This window comes from Prionailurus viverrinus, chromosome B1 (assembly GCF_022837055.1).
Source record: "Prionailurus viverrinus isolate Anna chromosome B1, UM_Priviv_1.0, whole genome shotgun sequence".
NCBI classification, from domain to species: Eukaryota; Metazoa; Chordata; class Mammalia; order Carnivora; family Felidae; genus Prionailurus; species Prionailurus viverrinus.
The window spans coordinates 8,553,430-8,567,553 of NC_062564.1; positions in this window are offsets into that span (position 1 = coordinate 8,553,430).

Sequence of the window (14,124 nt, forward strand, 5' to 3'; positions counted from 1 at the left end):
TCTTCTCTAGTAAGTAAAACACCTGTAACAGCAACCAAGTACCTGCTAAGGAGTAACAGCCTTGTCATGATTGTAGAAGGTGATAATGCTTGCTTTCCAGAACGTATCATTTCCTCTCTCTGTCTCTATTATCTCTGTCTCCCCTCTCTCTCTCTCTCTCTCTCTCTTTTTAGAAGAGTATCTTCTAAAAAATAAAACAAAGCGAAACCAGTAGACAAAACCCAAACCCTGTGTAACTTCCTAGGCTATGGAGTATATCATATAACCTACACTGAGCTCTTAGGATATTTTTCAATTTAGTTGAAAAGGTGAGAATGTTTTTATGTTTTCTTGTCCTTAGAAACTCTCCCAGATCATTAGGTTTTAGACTTGCCGGGGACTCAGTAATGAGCAATTCAGAAGGCCAAAGAAAGCAAACCAAAACAAAAGGACTGGTTTTTTAACACTATGCTTTTTTTTTTTTAAATAGGAAATGTATTGTCAAATTAGTTTCCATGCAACACCCAGTGCTCATCCCAACAGGTGTCCTCCTCAATGCCCATCACCCATTTTCCCCTCCCTCCCACCCCCCATCAACCCTTAGTTTATGCTCAGTTTTTAAGAGTTTCTCATGGTTTGGCACTATACTTGCAGGGCAGGCAGGTATATTTCCCCAATTTTTAGTAGCATTAATTGGTTCCAGAGAAGGGCCAGCTACATATCTACACCATCAGCTGACCACGCTGTTAAGGACTCAGTTTAGTAAATAGGTCCAAAGCGATTATGTCTACAGAGTCAACAGCTTTACAACACTCTATTTCTGACATAGTACTTGGTGAAACATATGTAGAATGCAAGGTTTTACATCTACAAAGGTCGGTTCACAACTAAACTGAACTGTAGAGTGGAATATGTGCTTCAAATCCCGGTTTGTATCTTATTCGTTCTCACCTTCGTTAATGTTCTGAGACCTCTTTCCTGCAGTAAGTCCTGGAGAAAACTAATAGTCTTCTTGTAAGGAATGTGAGAGAGCATCTAGTAAGGAAAATTAAGAATATTTTGTTTCTCTAATTAGCCAACAAGGTCGGTTTGGAAAAGGTACGTCTTTTTCCACCCCCAATTTTGGCAACTAGAAATAAATGAGCAAAGCACATTCTTTCATTCTTCTCCTCCTTGTTGATAAAGGTGAGAGACGTGGTTGAAGCCAGATACCAAGGGACTGCAGAAGATAATATTTTGTTAAAGTTTTGAAGGTTTTGAAAGTATGCATTTAATTTTTTTTTAATGTTTATTTATTTTTTTGCGGGGGGAGAGGGGCAGAGAGAGAGAGAGAGGGAGACACAGAATCCGAAGCAGGCTCTGGCCTCTGAACTGTCAGGACAGAGCCCGACGCGGGGCTCAAACTCACAGATGGTGAGATCAACACCTAAGCCAAAGTTGGATGCGTAACTGAGCCACCCAGGCACCCCTGAAAATATGCATATTAATGTTTACAGATAAATTGTTCATCTAGAAATTGATGCAGAAAATTCATGTCATTATATACTGTATACAAATCAATGAGGAAAAACACATTAGTTACTTTTTACCAAAACTGCTTTTTGTAAACTAGGAGACACCTACAGTGTGCCATGAATCACTTGTGTTGTAAGTTCATCAGTGTCAAAGACTTTGAAAGCTGGTGGATTTTAAGCTGTAGTTAAGCAGTTATTCTGCCACAGTTTCCTTGATGCTGGCAGAAGAGACAAGACTCTTGAACTTGAGACAGTTTAATATACACAAGGCAGCATGAGTAGGGTGTATATATGTTGATATTCCTAGCTCCCTGAGTTACATGGGGGGTAGGGGGGCTCACACAGGGGACATTTGCATCCCAGCTGAGAACATACACCCCAACACCTTACAGTGGACAAAAGGAAACCTGTCCTTTGTTCTGGAAGAAAGAATTATCTTTATTACACTTAGCAGAAAGAAAATCTGCCCTCTGCTCTAAATGGAGACGCTCTGTTTTTCAAGGCTGATTACCATACACACATCTTTGAAAAGATAGTTGGAGACAAAAGGGTAGTTAGCTCCTTGCTTATAAAATGTGCAGAGACACGAGAGGCTAATGGAAAATTTTCTGTGAGCAATCAGGAACCGGCTCATCCTAGAAACAGCTATTTAGGTAACTCATAAATGGTGTTAAATGTGACTTATTAGATTTTACTCTGACATCTTACCCTTTTTTTAAGTCGTATCTTTAGCGAATGAAAAATAAGCCACCTCACTCTATAATTATGCCAGTAGTAAAAATAGAATTGCACATTTCTTATGAGTTTATTGTATTTTATATTTAATTTTTATTGCATTCTAGACATTAAATGCATTTATTGGGTCAGTGAATAAATAAGCAGTTGCTGTGATTAATCTGGGCTTTGATATTGGGACAGTCTTCAGAATCTCATAATAACTCCTCTCATTCAAAGACCTTTGATCCCACTGTTGAGCTGAAAGACAGCCAATTTACAGCCTTCTAGGATATTGTTTTAATAGCCCCTTCTGTGCAATCCCTATTTTAAAGTCAATTGATTGGGAACTTTAATTACATCTGTAAAATCCCTTCACAGTGATACCTAATATAATGAGAAGAAGGTATAGTCAAGAGGCTGGCATTTTGGGGGGCTACCTTAGACTTTTCTCCACCGCACCAGCCATCTGCTACTTTCTGACAGTGTCTACCTATCGTGAACCACTTAGTCACATACTCACAGTTAGATATTTACTTTCTTTTCTCCTCATAAATTGTTTTCACACATAGGAAGAGAAATGGGTTTTTTAGCCCCAGCGATAAGGGAGCCTTTGGCTGTTGTGGGGTCGGCCTCCTGTGCCCTACATCCCAGCTACCTTGTCAAATGTGTAACACTGCTAATGATGTATATTTACAAACGCAGCATACTGCCATCTAAACCTTATGACTGGCATTTGAACTAACAATCGTAGGGACTATCCAAGCCTAAGAACTATGCCAGTAGACCAACAAGAGGCAGACGAAAGTGGTGTCCTTTAACACAGCACTGTTCGATGAAGACACCTAAAGGAAACTGTAAACACTGAGCCCCACACAGCTCCCCCACTACCATCTACCCCTTGGAGTCAGTCATGTCAGAGTCCCCTAGAGTTGGCAATCTCAGCTGAATTGAGATTCTGACTGGACTTCAACCAGTTGTTTGTGTATTGTGGATCAAGTGGTAGCAACCACAGTTTTGTGTGGGTGAGGGTCAGCACCTCCCCCACAAAGTCGATGGAGCATTGTAACAATAGCACGTCTCAGGTGAAGTCTGTTACGCACGCACACCCATGCTAACTTTTTATCAACTAAACAAGAAAATACCGCTTGATGACATGCCAGCTCTCCATGTAAGGGATCCAATCAGTTTTGCACAAAATATCATTCAGGCAGACTCCAGGATTCTGCCTAGAGGAAGGATTTGTTACCCCTATAGTCAGAAGTCTCCAACTCAGTGACCTAATACAAAACCATTTAGTGATCATGCCTTGGGTTCCCATCCCATGGTTACAGACTACAAGACTTCAATTAGAGGAGCACCTGGGTGGCTTAGTGGGTTAAGCGTCCGACTCATGATTTGGCTCAGGTCGTGATCTCAGGGTTTGTGAGATAGAGCCCCGAGTCAGGCTCGTGCTGACAGCATGGAACCTGCTTGGGATTCTGTGTCTCCCTGTCTCTTGGCTCCTCCCCTCCTCGCTGTCTCTGTCTCTGTCTCTGTCTCTCTCCCCCTCTCAGAATAAATAAATAAACTTTAAAAAAAAAAAGACTTTAATTAAAGTCTCAAACCCTCCTCATTCAGGGTAAGATATTTTCTAAAATATTTTAAAACCCACATATTTGAAAGAGTAGTTTTGCCAAAAGAGAACCCAGCTATAGTTACGCTGATTAACAGAACTCTAATTTATCAATGGAAGTACATTTTGCAAAATTCATTAAGATAGTTACTTAAGGTCACTGGTGTTCATCAAAGATCAAAATGATGGAAACAATCAGAGTTACCTTGGCTGGAATCTAGGCTTTCTCAAAGAACCCTAGCAGCCCCACTTTCTAATAGGATTATTGACTTAGGAATCCCTGAACGGGGTAATTGGCTGCATCAACGGCCTACCTTTACCATCTCCATGCTCATTATACTGTCTGGACAGAGCCGTTTTAAAATAATTTGCAGCAATCTTATAACGGGCGCGGGTCATAACTTGCAGTCAGGTCATTGGAGCCACTCCTGAAACTCTCTTGAGGCCCTTGAATCTCTGGAATGGCCAAATCATAGTGTCTAGGGTCATAGGTCGTAGTGTCTAGGGTCCTGGTCCTCCCACGGCCCTCTTCAGCCACGTCTCTATCTCCCGTTTTCTCTCTGCCACAGACCTACAGGTGAGTCCTGCTCACATCACACCTCTTTGCGAGGAGATCATTGCATCTTCTCTTCTCCTGTTTTCAAGGCTTTCTTCTCTCCGGTCCTGTCTTTGGAAGAACTTCTTCACACACCGAGGAAGGACAGTGGCCTCTGGGTGGCTTCTGAAAACACTTGTGAGCACGGCAATGAAAAGGCTCAAGCTATTTTAATAGAATAGACAAAGAGACAAAACACAACTAAGAAAATAGCAATATATCAAATTATCTTGTCAAAAATAATTTTATTTTGCCGAAGGTGGTTGAGATTAATTCCTTTAGTTTTGGTAAAACGAAAAATGAACTAAACCATGGTCCAGGAAGGAAAAATAATAGTCAGGGCTGGAACCTCACCTCTGAGCATCTTTATCCTCACAGAGCCCTGGGGGAATCTTGTCTGAGAAAAAGAGGGCTGGGACGTTGAGAAATTTTTAATAAATTGTAAAAAATGAACTTAAAAAAGTAACAATATTTTTCTTTTTCTCCCCATGTTTTTTTTCCAAGATATAAAAATGTTACAATATTTTCAGTGTAATGAGTATTTTAGAAACGGCAGCTTCATAGCAGCATGGGTTTGGTTCTCCCAAGGAATCCTAGGAGGTGCCTCCGGGTTTACCCAGCAGAGTTACAATATCTCCATGTATCCTCTGTGTTGACTAATCCGTGCTGTGCAGAAAGGACTGTGTGCTTAAATAAAGTTGGAAAATGTTTGGTTTAGAAAAGGTAGTTGTTTGGGGCGCGTGGGTGACTCAGTCATCTGAGCATCCAACTTCGGCTCGGGTCATAATCTCATGGTTCATGAGTTCAAGCCCCATGTCGGGCTCTGTGCTGACAGCTCAGAGCCTGGAGCCTGCTTCAGATCCTGTGTCTCCCTCTCTCTCTCTCTCTCTCTCTGCCCTTTTCCTTCTTGGGCTCTGTGTCTCTGTCTTTCAAAAATGAATAAACATTAAAAAATTTTAAAAAAAGAGAGAAGGTAGTTGTTTAATTTACAGCAGGATTTCTAGGGAAAGACAAAGCAGTCCACTCTTAGCTGGCAGGCAGCAAAAACTCATTGCCCTTTTAAGTCTCAACTTATGTACTGACTCTTCATAAGCCTTTTTCCAACTGGTTTGTCTGCAACTGGTTTGTTTCCAACTGATCTGTGCTACTATTGTATCTTATATACATCAATACAGAAGTTACCAGTGCCTTAGAGTCAACTGTTAGCTCATCTATAGTCCAGCCCAGTGGTCTTCATCTTTGTATTGATAACCTCGAATTCAATGTCTTTTACACGCTATGCACTAGAAATGATTGTTTAATTAAAAGTGGCTGGACTGATGCACAGGGTCCATGACTAGATGGGAGGAGATGAAAACACAGGCAGATAAACCTTCCCTTTGGAGGTAGAAAGAACAGTGTCTTTGCCACTAAAACTGGAAGTTAGAAACTAAGACTGTAAAGCAGATGTAAATAGGATTGTAGGTGTGGGCATAGAAAATTAAAGGCATGTGTACCTCTTGGGCTCTGTTTCTTTTATTGCAAAACAGGAGGCACCCGGGATGGAGACCTGTGCTAGAAATGGGTGGAAAGGTTTAGAATTGTAGGATAGGTTTACCGTGGTTGTTGCAGGGTGTGGATGGAAGACATAGCTGGAAACACAGAAAATCATCTTTCCAGGGCATTGAGAACCTAAGTGCAGCTGTGTAATGGTAACTTTTTAAATGACAATGCAACAGTACCCAAACCACCCAGAACACACCTAAAGACACTCACCACTCAGTAAAATGGGCCCCGTCTGGGGTAGATAAGAGGCCACAACCTACGTACTTGTAAATATACTCATCAGATGACAATTTCCAACATTATCTACTCACAGTTCACAGATAGCTTCCAAGAAGAGAAAGTAAGCAATTAATCTTTAAGAGCCTCTCCACTAACATACGTCTGGCACTCAACTAGCTGCCATAATTTTTGAAAAATATACGAGGCTAAGGAAACTAGGGTGGCACAGTTCTAATTGCGAAACAGAAGACAGTCTGTAGGGATGAGGTCCAGCTGTTAGAGGAAGTTTCTTCCAAAGGAGGGTATGTAAAATTGCTTTTGGTCTAGAAGTGCGACCTTGAGTTAAAATTGTACACCATACACCAGATTTGGATCATGATTTTTTCTGCCGGCCAAATAATACATATAACAGAAGGCTCCTACATAGCTATCACATTTATTTTTCATGGAGTTTGATAAATATATTATTTTGCACCACTTTGGAATAGTACTTTACTTAATACTCAGAAGTGTAACATTTTGGGACCGCCTGGGTGGCTCCGTTGGTTAAGCATCTGACCTCAGCTCAGGTCAAGATCTCACTGTTTGTGGTTCGAGCCCCGCATCGGACTCTGTGCTGACAGCTGGGAGCCTGGAGCCTGCTTCGGATTCTTTGTCTCCCACTCTGTCTGCTTCTCCCCTGCTCGTGCTGTCTCTCTCTCTCTCTCTCTCTCTCTCTCTCTCTCTCTCTCTCTCTCAAAGATAAGTAAACATTAAAAAAAAAAGTGTAATATTTTTATCAAGAAAAAACTGTTTCCACACCTCTTCATGCTTGAAAAATGTGATTGATACAAGTTACTAAATATTTGTGTCTCCCTTTTTACTTATGGGGGTGTAACTAAGAAGATTCATTTTTAGAATTGCAAACAGCAAACGACGGGACGATCAACCGGAAGCTCTTATCTCTTGCGTAGGCTGCGAGTGAAAAATGAAATCTTGTTGTCTCGTGTGTACACCCCTAAAAGAGGGGGCCTGAAAGTGATTTATAGTTTCATCAGTAGATATTTATGAAAATTGATTAAATTCTACTGGGACTTACAAAGATATTAGCAACTTTCAAAGTAAAACAAGTTCTTCTTTCCATTCCTATGTTCCAGGAAATTTAAAAATATGCTACAATCCACATATTTTTTTCTGGCACATTCCTAATTGAAGAGGAAATCATTCAACGAATTTAAATTATTTTCCATGACTTGTCCTGTAACTATTTTATTTACTTTTAGCCTCATACTATCTGCTATTGAGCTCCATTTACAATATATGCTTAGAGGCCCTTTCATTCTGGTAACTATGTAATATATTGTAGTTTGCTAAGAAAGATATTATGTGGAGGCAGAGGGAAAAAGGTTAAATTTCCATTGTTAGTCATTACAGATGTGTTTCTCTATTCACAATGCTTAACCATGGTCAAGGACTTAATGGAAGGTGAAGCCTAAATTCATGTTGCTGTTTATTGCAAAAAGTGATTTGCTGGCCTCTTAATTGGTACAAGATAAAAAAAAAAAAAAGTCTCCATTGTATACTCTACTCTATGCTGTGACTTTGGGGTTTTGGCTACATTTGTATCCTCCCTGAAGTTTCTAATCCATCCATACAATGTGGAATCATTATATGAAGAAAATATGGGAAATGACTTTAGTCAGTTCCTAGGGAAAGCAGTATGGTACTCACCCAACCAGCCCAGACTAAGTATCTTCCCAAATGGGAAAGCATTTTAATGTACAACCGACAGAAGGCGGCACATTTCTATCATCAGAGTAAAGTCATTGAGCGGTTCCTCAATTGTTCACATTCAAGCCCTCACACTTGCCTATGAAAAGCACCTCTTTCCTTCCCAAATGTCACCCACAGCAAATCTACCCTTTCCCTGTATCTCTCTCCTTTTTTTTTTTCTGAAATTTATTGACAAATTGGTTTCCATACAACACCCAGTGCTCATCCCAAAAGGTGCCCTCCTCAATACCCATCACCCACCCTCTCCTCCCTCCCACCCCCCATCAACCCTCAGTTTGTTCTCAGTTTTTAAGAGTCTCTTATGCTTTGGCTCTCTCCCACTCTAACCTCTTTTTTTTTTTTTCCTTCCCCTCCCCCATGGGTTCCTGTTAAGTTTCTCAGGATCCACATAAGAGTGAAACCATATGGTATCTGTCTTTCTCTGTATAGCTTATTTCACTTAGCATCACACTCTCCAGCTCCATCCATGTTGCTACAAAAGGCCATATTTCATTCTTTCTCATTGCCACGTAGTATTTCATTGTGTATATAAACCACACTTTCTTTATCTGTTCATCAGTTAATGGACATTTAGGCTCTTTCCATACTCTGGCTATTGTTGAGAGTGCTGCTATAAACATTGGGGTGCAAGTGCCCCTATGCATCATTACTCCTGTATCCCTTGGATAAATTCCTAGCAGTGCTATTGCTGGGTCATAGGGTAGGTCTATTTTTAATTTTCTGAGGAACCTCCACACTGCTTTCCAGAGCGGCTGCACCAATTTGCATTCCCACCAACAGTGCAAGAGGGTTCCTGTTTCTCCACATCCTCTCCAGCATCTATAGTCTCCTGATTTGTTCATTTTGGCCACTCTGACTGGCGTGAGGTGATACCTGAGTGTGGTTTTGATTTGTATTTCCCTGATGAGGAGCGACGCTGAACATCTTTTCATGTGCCCGTTGGCCATCCGGATGTCTTCTTTAGAGAAGTGTCTATTCATGTTTTCTGCCCATTTCTTCACTGGGTTATTTGTTTTTCGGGTGTGGAGTTTGGTGAGCTCTTTATAGATTTTGGATACTAGCCCTTTGTCCGATATGTCATTTGTGAATATCTTTTCCCATTCCGTTGGTTGCCTTTTAGTTTTGTTGGTTGTTTCCTTTGCTGTGCAGAAGCTTTTTATCTTTATAAGGTCCCAGTAATTCACTTTTGCTTTTAATTCCCTTGCCTTTGGGGATGTGTCAAGTAAGAGATTGCTACGGCTGAGGTCAGAGAGGTCTTTTCCTGCTTTCTCCTCTAAGGTTTTGATGGTTTCCTGTCTCACATTTAGGTCCTTTACCCATTTTGAGTTTATTTTTGTGAATGGTGTGAGCAAGTGGTCTAGTTTCAACCTTCTGCATGTTGCTGTCCAGTTCTCCCAGCACCATTTGTTAAAGAGGCTGTCTTTTTTCCATTGGATGTTCTTTCCTGCTTTGTCAAAGATGAGCTGGCCATACATTTGTGGGTCTAGTTCTGGGGTTTATATTCTACTCCATTGGTCTATGTGTCTGTTTTTGTGCCACCTGTATCTCTATCCTACTTGTCCCTAGTCTGTGCCAAAGTCGTCCTGCATCTCACAGAGGAGGTGCTCAGGGTGTCAGCGATAAACAGATCCAAAGAGCAGAGAGCTCTCCCCACACCCATGGCTAGCTCCCTCCAGGAATCAGAACTTTGAGACTGTGTCTCCAGATCCCCCAAAGCGGACGACTCTGTGAGGGTTCAGCCTGCTAACTTGTATAGCATTGAGAGCCCACACAGAGCGACAGAAACCAACCATACTCTTAATCCTCTGGGACTTAAAATGTGCCCTAGCATCTCTTTCCCCTCTGCGGGCCGTCTTTGCACTTTACCAGTGTAAATACAGCTAGTTAACAAGTGAACTGTGGTGGTGTTGCACTTACTGAGCGCTGCAGGGACTGACAAGCTGGTAATCCGTCAGGCCAGAAGACCGAGGTCGTAGCCAATGGATACTTTATACCCGAGGGAATGACTGTCCTGGTGGGAAATTATAGTTTACTCCCCAGTAACTGTATATACTTGGAGTCAGGGAGCTCAAGAGTTGTAGAGAGAGAATCTAGACAGGGCCGTGGTGATAATTGTAGCAGCTGCCAGTTACATCAGGGGTCTTCTCTGTATTAGGTAATGTGGCAGGTCCTTGAAAGCCATAATTCCTAGCCAGTAACTTGACCAAGGCTAGTAGTCTAGTAAGTGACTAGAGCCAAGATACAAAACTAAGTCTCTGTGATTCTAAAAGGTGTGCGTGCCTTCCACTCACTAGAAGTCTTTTAAATGTCAGTCTCCCAGGACACTTTTAAAAATGATTGAGATTGGGGCACCTGGGTGGCTCAGTCGGTTAAGTGTCTGACTTCGGCTCAGGTCACGATCTCACTGTCTGTGAGTTCGAGCCCCGCGTCGGGCTCTGTGCTGACTGCTCAGAGCCTGCAGCCTGTTTCAGATTCTGTGTCTCCCTCTCTCTCTGACCCTCCCCCATTCATGCTCTGTCTCTGTCTCAAAAATAAATAAACGTTAAAAAAAAATAAAAAAAAAAAAGATTGAGAGTCCCAAACAGCTTATGTTTACGTGGGGGTCCATGTGTTAATGTTTATCATGTTGGGAATTAAAAACAAGTTTTTAAAAATTTTTTTTAACATTTATTCATTTTTGAGAGAGAAAGACAGAGGTGGGGCAGAGAAAGAGGGAGACACAGAATCCGAAGCAGGCTCCAGGCTCTGAGCTGTCGGCACAGAGCCCAACACGGGGCTTGAACTCATGAACCATGAGATCGCGACCTGAGCCGAAATCGGTCGCTTAACTGACTAAACCACCCAGGTGCTCCCAAAATGAGAAGTTTAAAAATATTTTACATGTTAAATCGTGTCAAAATAAGAAAATTAAATGTGTCACATGTTAACATGAATATTTTGTGAAAACATCTTTATTTTCCAAAACAAATAAAAAATAGTGAGAAAAATAGCATTGTTTTACATCTTTACAAATGTCTGGCTTAATGGAAGACAGATATACTCAGATGTGCTTCTGGATTCAATCTGCTGCAATTTTGTTTTCTTGGGTTTTTTGTTTTTGGTTGAGATATATAAAGAAAATAGGGCTTCAGGCAGATATGTAATAAGAAAAGGGAAGAGTATTTTAACATGTTCAGATTATTGTAAATATTTGGCTTGGATACTAGATCCAATGGTACAAAATGGCACATTATTTTAGTTGCTGTGAGCTCTGAAATTACGTCCGTAAGTTTTATGTACCCTATTCTACCAAAATCCATTGATCTGCTTTCCACTCTGATGAATCTTTTAAACCATAAACGGTTTTTCAAATATCATTTAGTGGTCATTAGGAAAATATTAATTCACTGAACTTTTCAGACAGATCTACGAAATGTTGGAATGTTTCCTTATCCAATAAAAAAAATCACATTTTCTAAAATTCTACTTTTCACTTGAAAAGTCAATTTTCTCTATTGACACCTGCTGTCTGCTGTTTTCTATCACTGGCAAGAAAATAAATGTGTGTCCCTCATTTCTTTTTCTTTCGTGTAAAGTGGTATTCTGTGAAAATAGTGACTCACTCAGCTCCTAACTCCAAGGAACCATACAAGGGCTTTTCTAGAGAAAAACATACTTCAGCATGGAGCAGAAGTGCCTTATCTATAGTTCTGTTTTGTCACATGGAATATTAGAAAGATGAGGATCATGAGTTAAGATTCAAGAAAAGTGACCATTTTAGTGCTTTATAAAAATAGACATTCTCAAGGGAAACTGGGCTTTTGCTTTCCTTTTTATGTGTTTGGGAGCGAAGACTACAGTGATCACTAGCACGTAGTGGTCCTACCTTTATTTTGTACTAAGGCACCAGTGGTTTACCCACTCTCTTTTGCACCCGGGGTCAACACAGTGAAAAACCTTTGGCCCCTCCTCCTCCTCTTCTCCTTCCTCTCATTTATTATTATTATTATTATTATTATTATTATTATTATTATAATAAATGCTTTGACTTTGAAGACCCCTTGAAAGAATCTTAGAGACTCTGAGGGGTGTGGATCATACTTTGGAAATCACTACAAAATCTCATAATGATGTGTTTTGGGTCTTCCTTCTTCCCTCCCTACTTCTTTTCTTCCCTTGACTTTCCTTCCCTTCCCTTCCCTTCCCTTTCCTTCCTTCCTTCCTTTCTTTCTTCTTCCTTCCCTCCTTCCTTCCTCCTTCCCTTCCACCCTCCCTTCCTTCCTTCTTTCCTTCCTTCCTTCCTTCCTTCCTTCCTCCTTCCCTTCCACCCTCCCTCCCTTCCTTCCTTCCTTCCTTCCTTCCTTCCTTTCCTATCCAAATTCTGCTCATTTGAATTAGACATAGCAAAATATTTGAACTCCTGGGGGTGTTAGGTGGCACTTCTTAGCTCCTTGTTAGCTGGGTGGTCTCAGTCGGCATAACAAGAATGGTAAGACCCGGTAAAGGGTTTATGTTTCGAGATGCAGTGGCTTCCCAATTCCAGAGTTTACTCAAAAGCCCCACTTTTAGATTCACATTGTCCAACGTGGTGGTCACTAGGCACATTCGAAATGAACACTTGAGTGCTTGAAATGTGCTGTTTGAATTAGATGTGGTGTCAGTGTAAAACCTCATCAGATTTGAAGACACACACAAATGTGTACTGTTTCTACACAGTGAAAGTTTAAGAGATACTGAGAAATGTATTTGTGTATCTACATTAGAAATTATATGTGTGAGAAAGTAGTAAGATGCAGGGATCTTGACATCTAAAACATCCAAAATGTATTCAATTTTTAACAATCAGATTGAAGTAAGTATATTCCCAGGAGCCCCATTTCCAGCATGATGCTTCTTTTATAGGGAACGTGGGAATGTGGGAAGGGAGGGAATTACAACCAAGCATGACCCTGCCACTTACTAGCAAGTTATTGCACACGCTTAAATCTTGGTCGGCTTACCTCAAGCATGTATTTGATGTGTCGACCTCACAGGGTTTATTGAGACTCTGGATAAGGTGGCATCATCTACTTAAAGCATCTAGCCTAGCGCTGGAAGTGTCCAAAGGCGCAGAAGCCATCTGTTCCTTTCCCCCCTTGACTTTCCCAAAATTGACAAAATAGATATCTTTCCTGACAGTGTTTTTCATTTCCACACTTATCCGTTTCTGCTTTGTCGACCTCAGGAACTTCCCTTCAGTTCTCTCTCCTTTCTCTGCTTTCTTTCTGATGAAAGCTTTATCCCTACTCTCTCCCACACTGATGTGTAAGCATATGTTTTTTTTTTCTTTGTGATACATGGTCCCTTTTAATTCTGGCTCTCAGCTCAGAGTGTACTGTTCCTAACCTCTGATGTGAAATTGTCCCTACTTTATTAGAGGAACCAAGAATATTTTTGAAATTAACCTTTCAGAAGAAGCCTAAAAATCAAAGACAATCTAGAAATTTTGTTTTATATTATGTTTTGTGATGGCTGCATGTGGCAGGACCAGCTTCCTGTTGTCTTTCGTTTTAAATAAACATGCATCAAGCCTCAGGATTTTGTCATTTTTGAGCAGGATGGAAATTACATCAACCACATTAGCAAATGACCATATGGTCAGGGCTTCGGGAAGTTCAGACAGGAGCCAAAGACCTCCAGGCAAAGTAAAGATAAAGGAAACCAGATCGAAGGTCTCAGAACAATTTGATAACTTCTGTATCTTACTCATAATGCAAACTTGGCAGGTTTGACAAGGCATACTGACTTTCCTGCATACTAAGAATTTAATCCAGGCAGATGGATGCATGTGTTCAGAGAAATGCCCAAGGTTGAGATCATCTTGAACAGAGGAGGACTGGCATAGGAAATCTGGATAGGACCAACACGAAGTTAGAGTTGGTGAAAGTGTTTAGGGGACTTAAAAATATTTTTGCTAGTTGGTAGGGACTGCATTGTATAACGTGGCCCCTTAACACCTTTCTCAGGTGTTTTTTTAATGTTCTCAGAACATATTATATATTTCGTATGTTCACACCAGAAATCGTGTGTGTATGTGCACTCCAAATCATACACATTCCCAGGTTTCCGTACTAGTACCAGTTAGTGCTTAAAATAGCGCCAACCTGACATGACTGGTCATGTTACTCTTTTCCCCAACCGTGCACCATAAA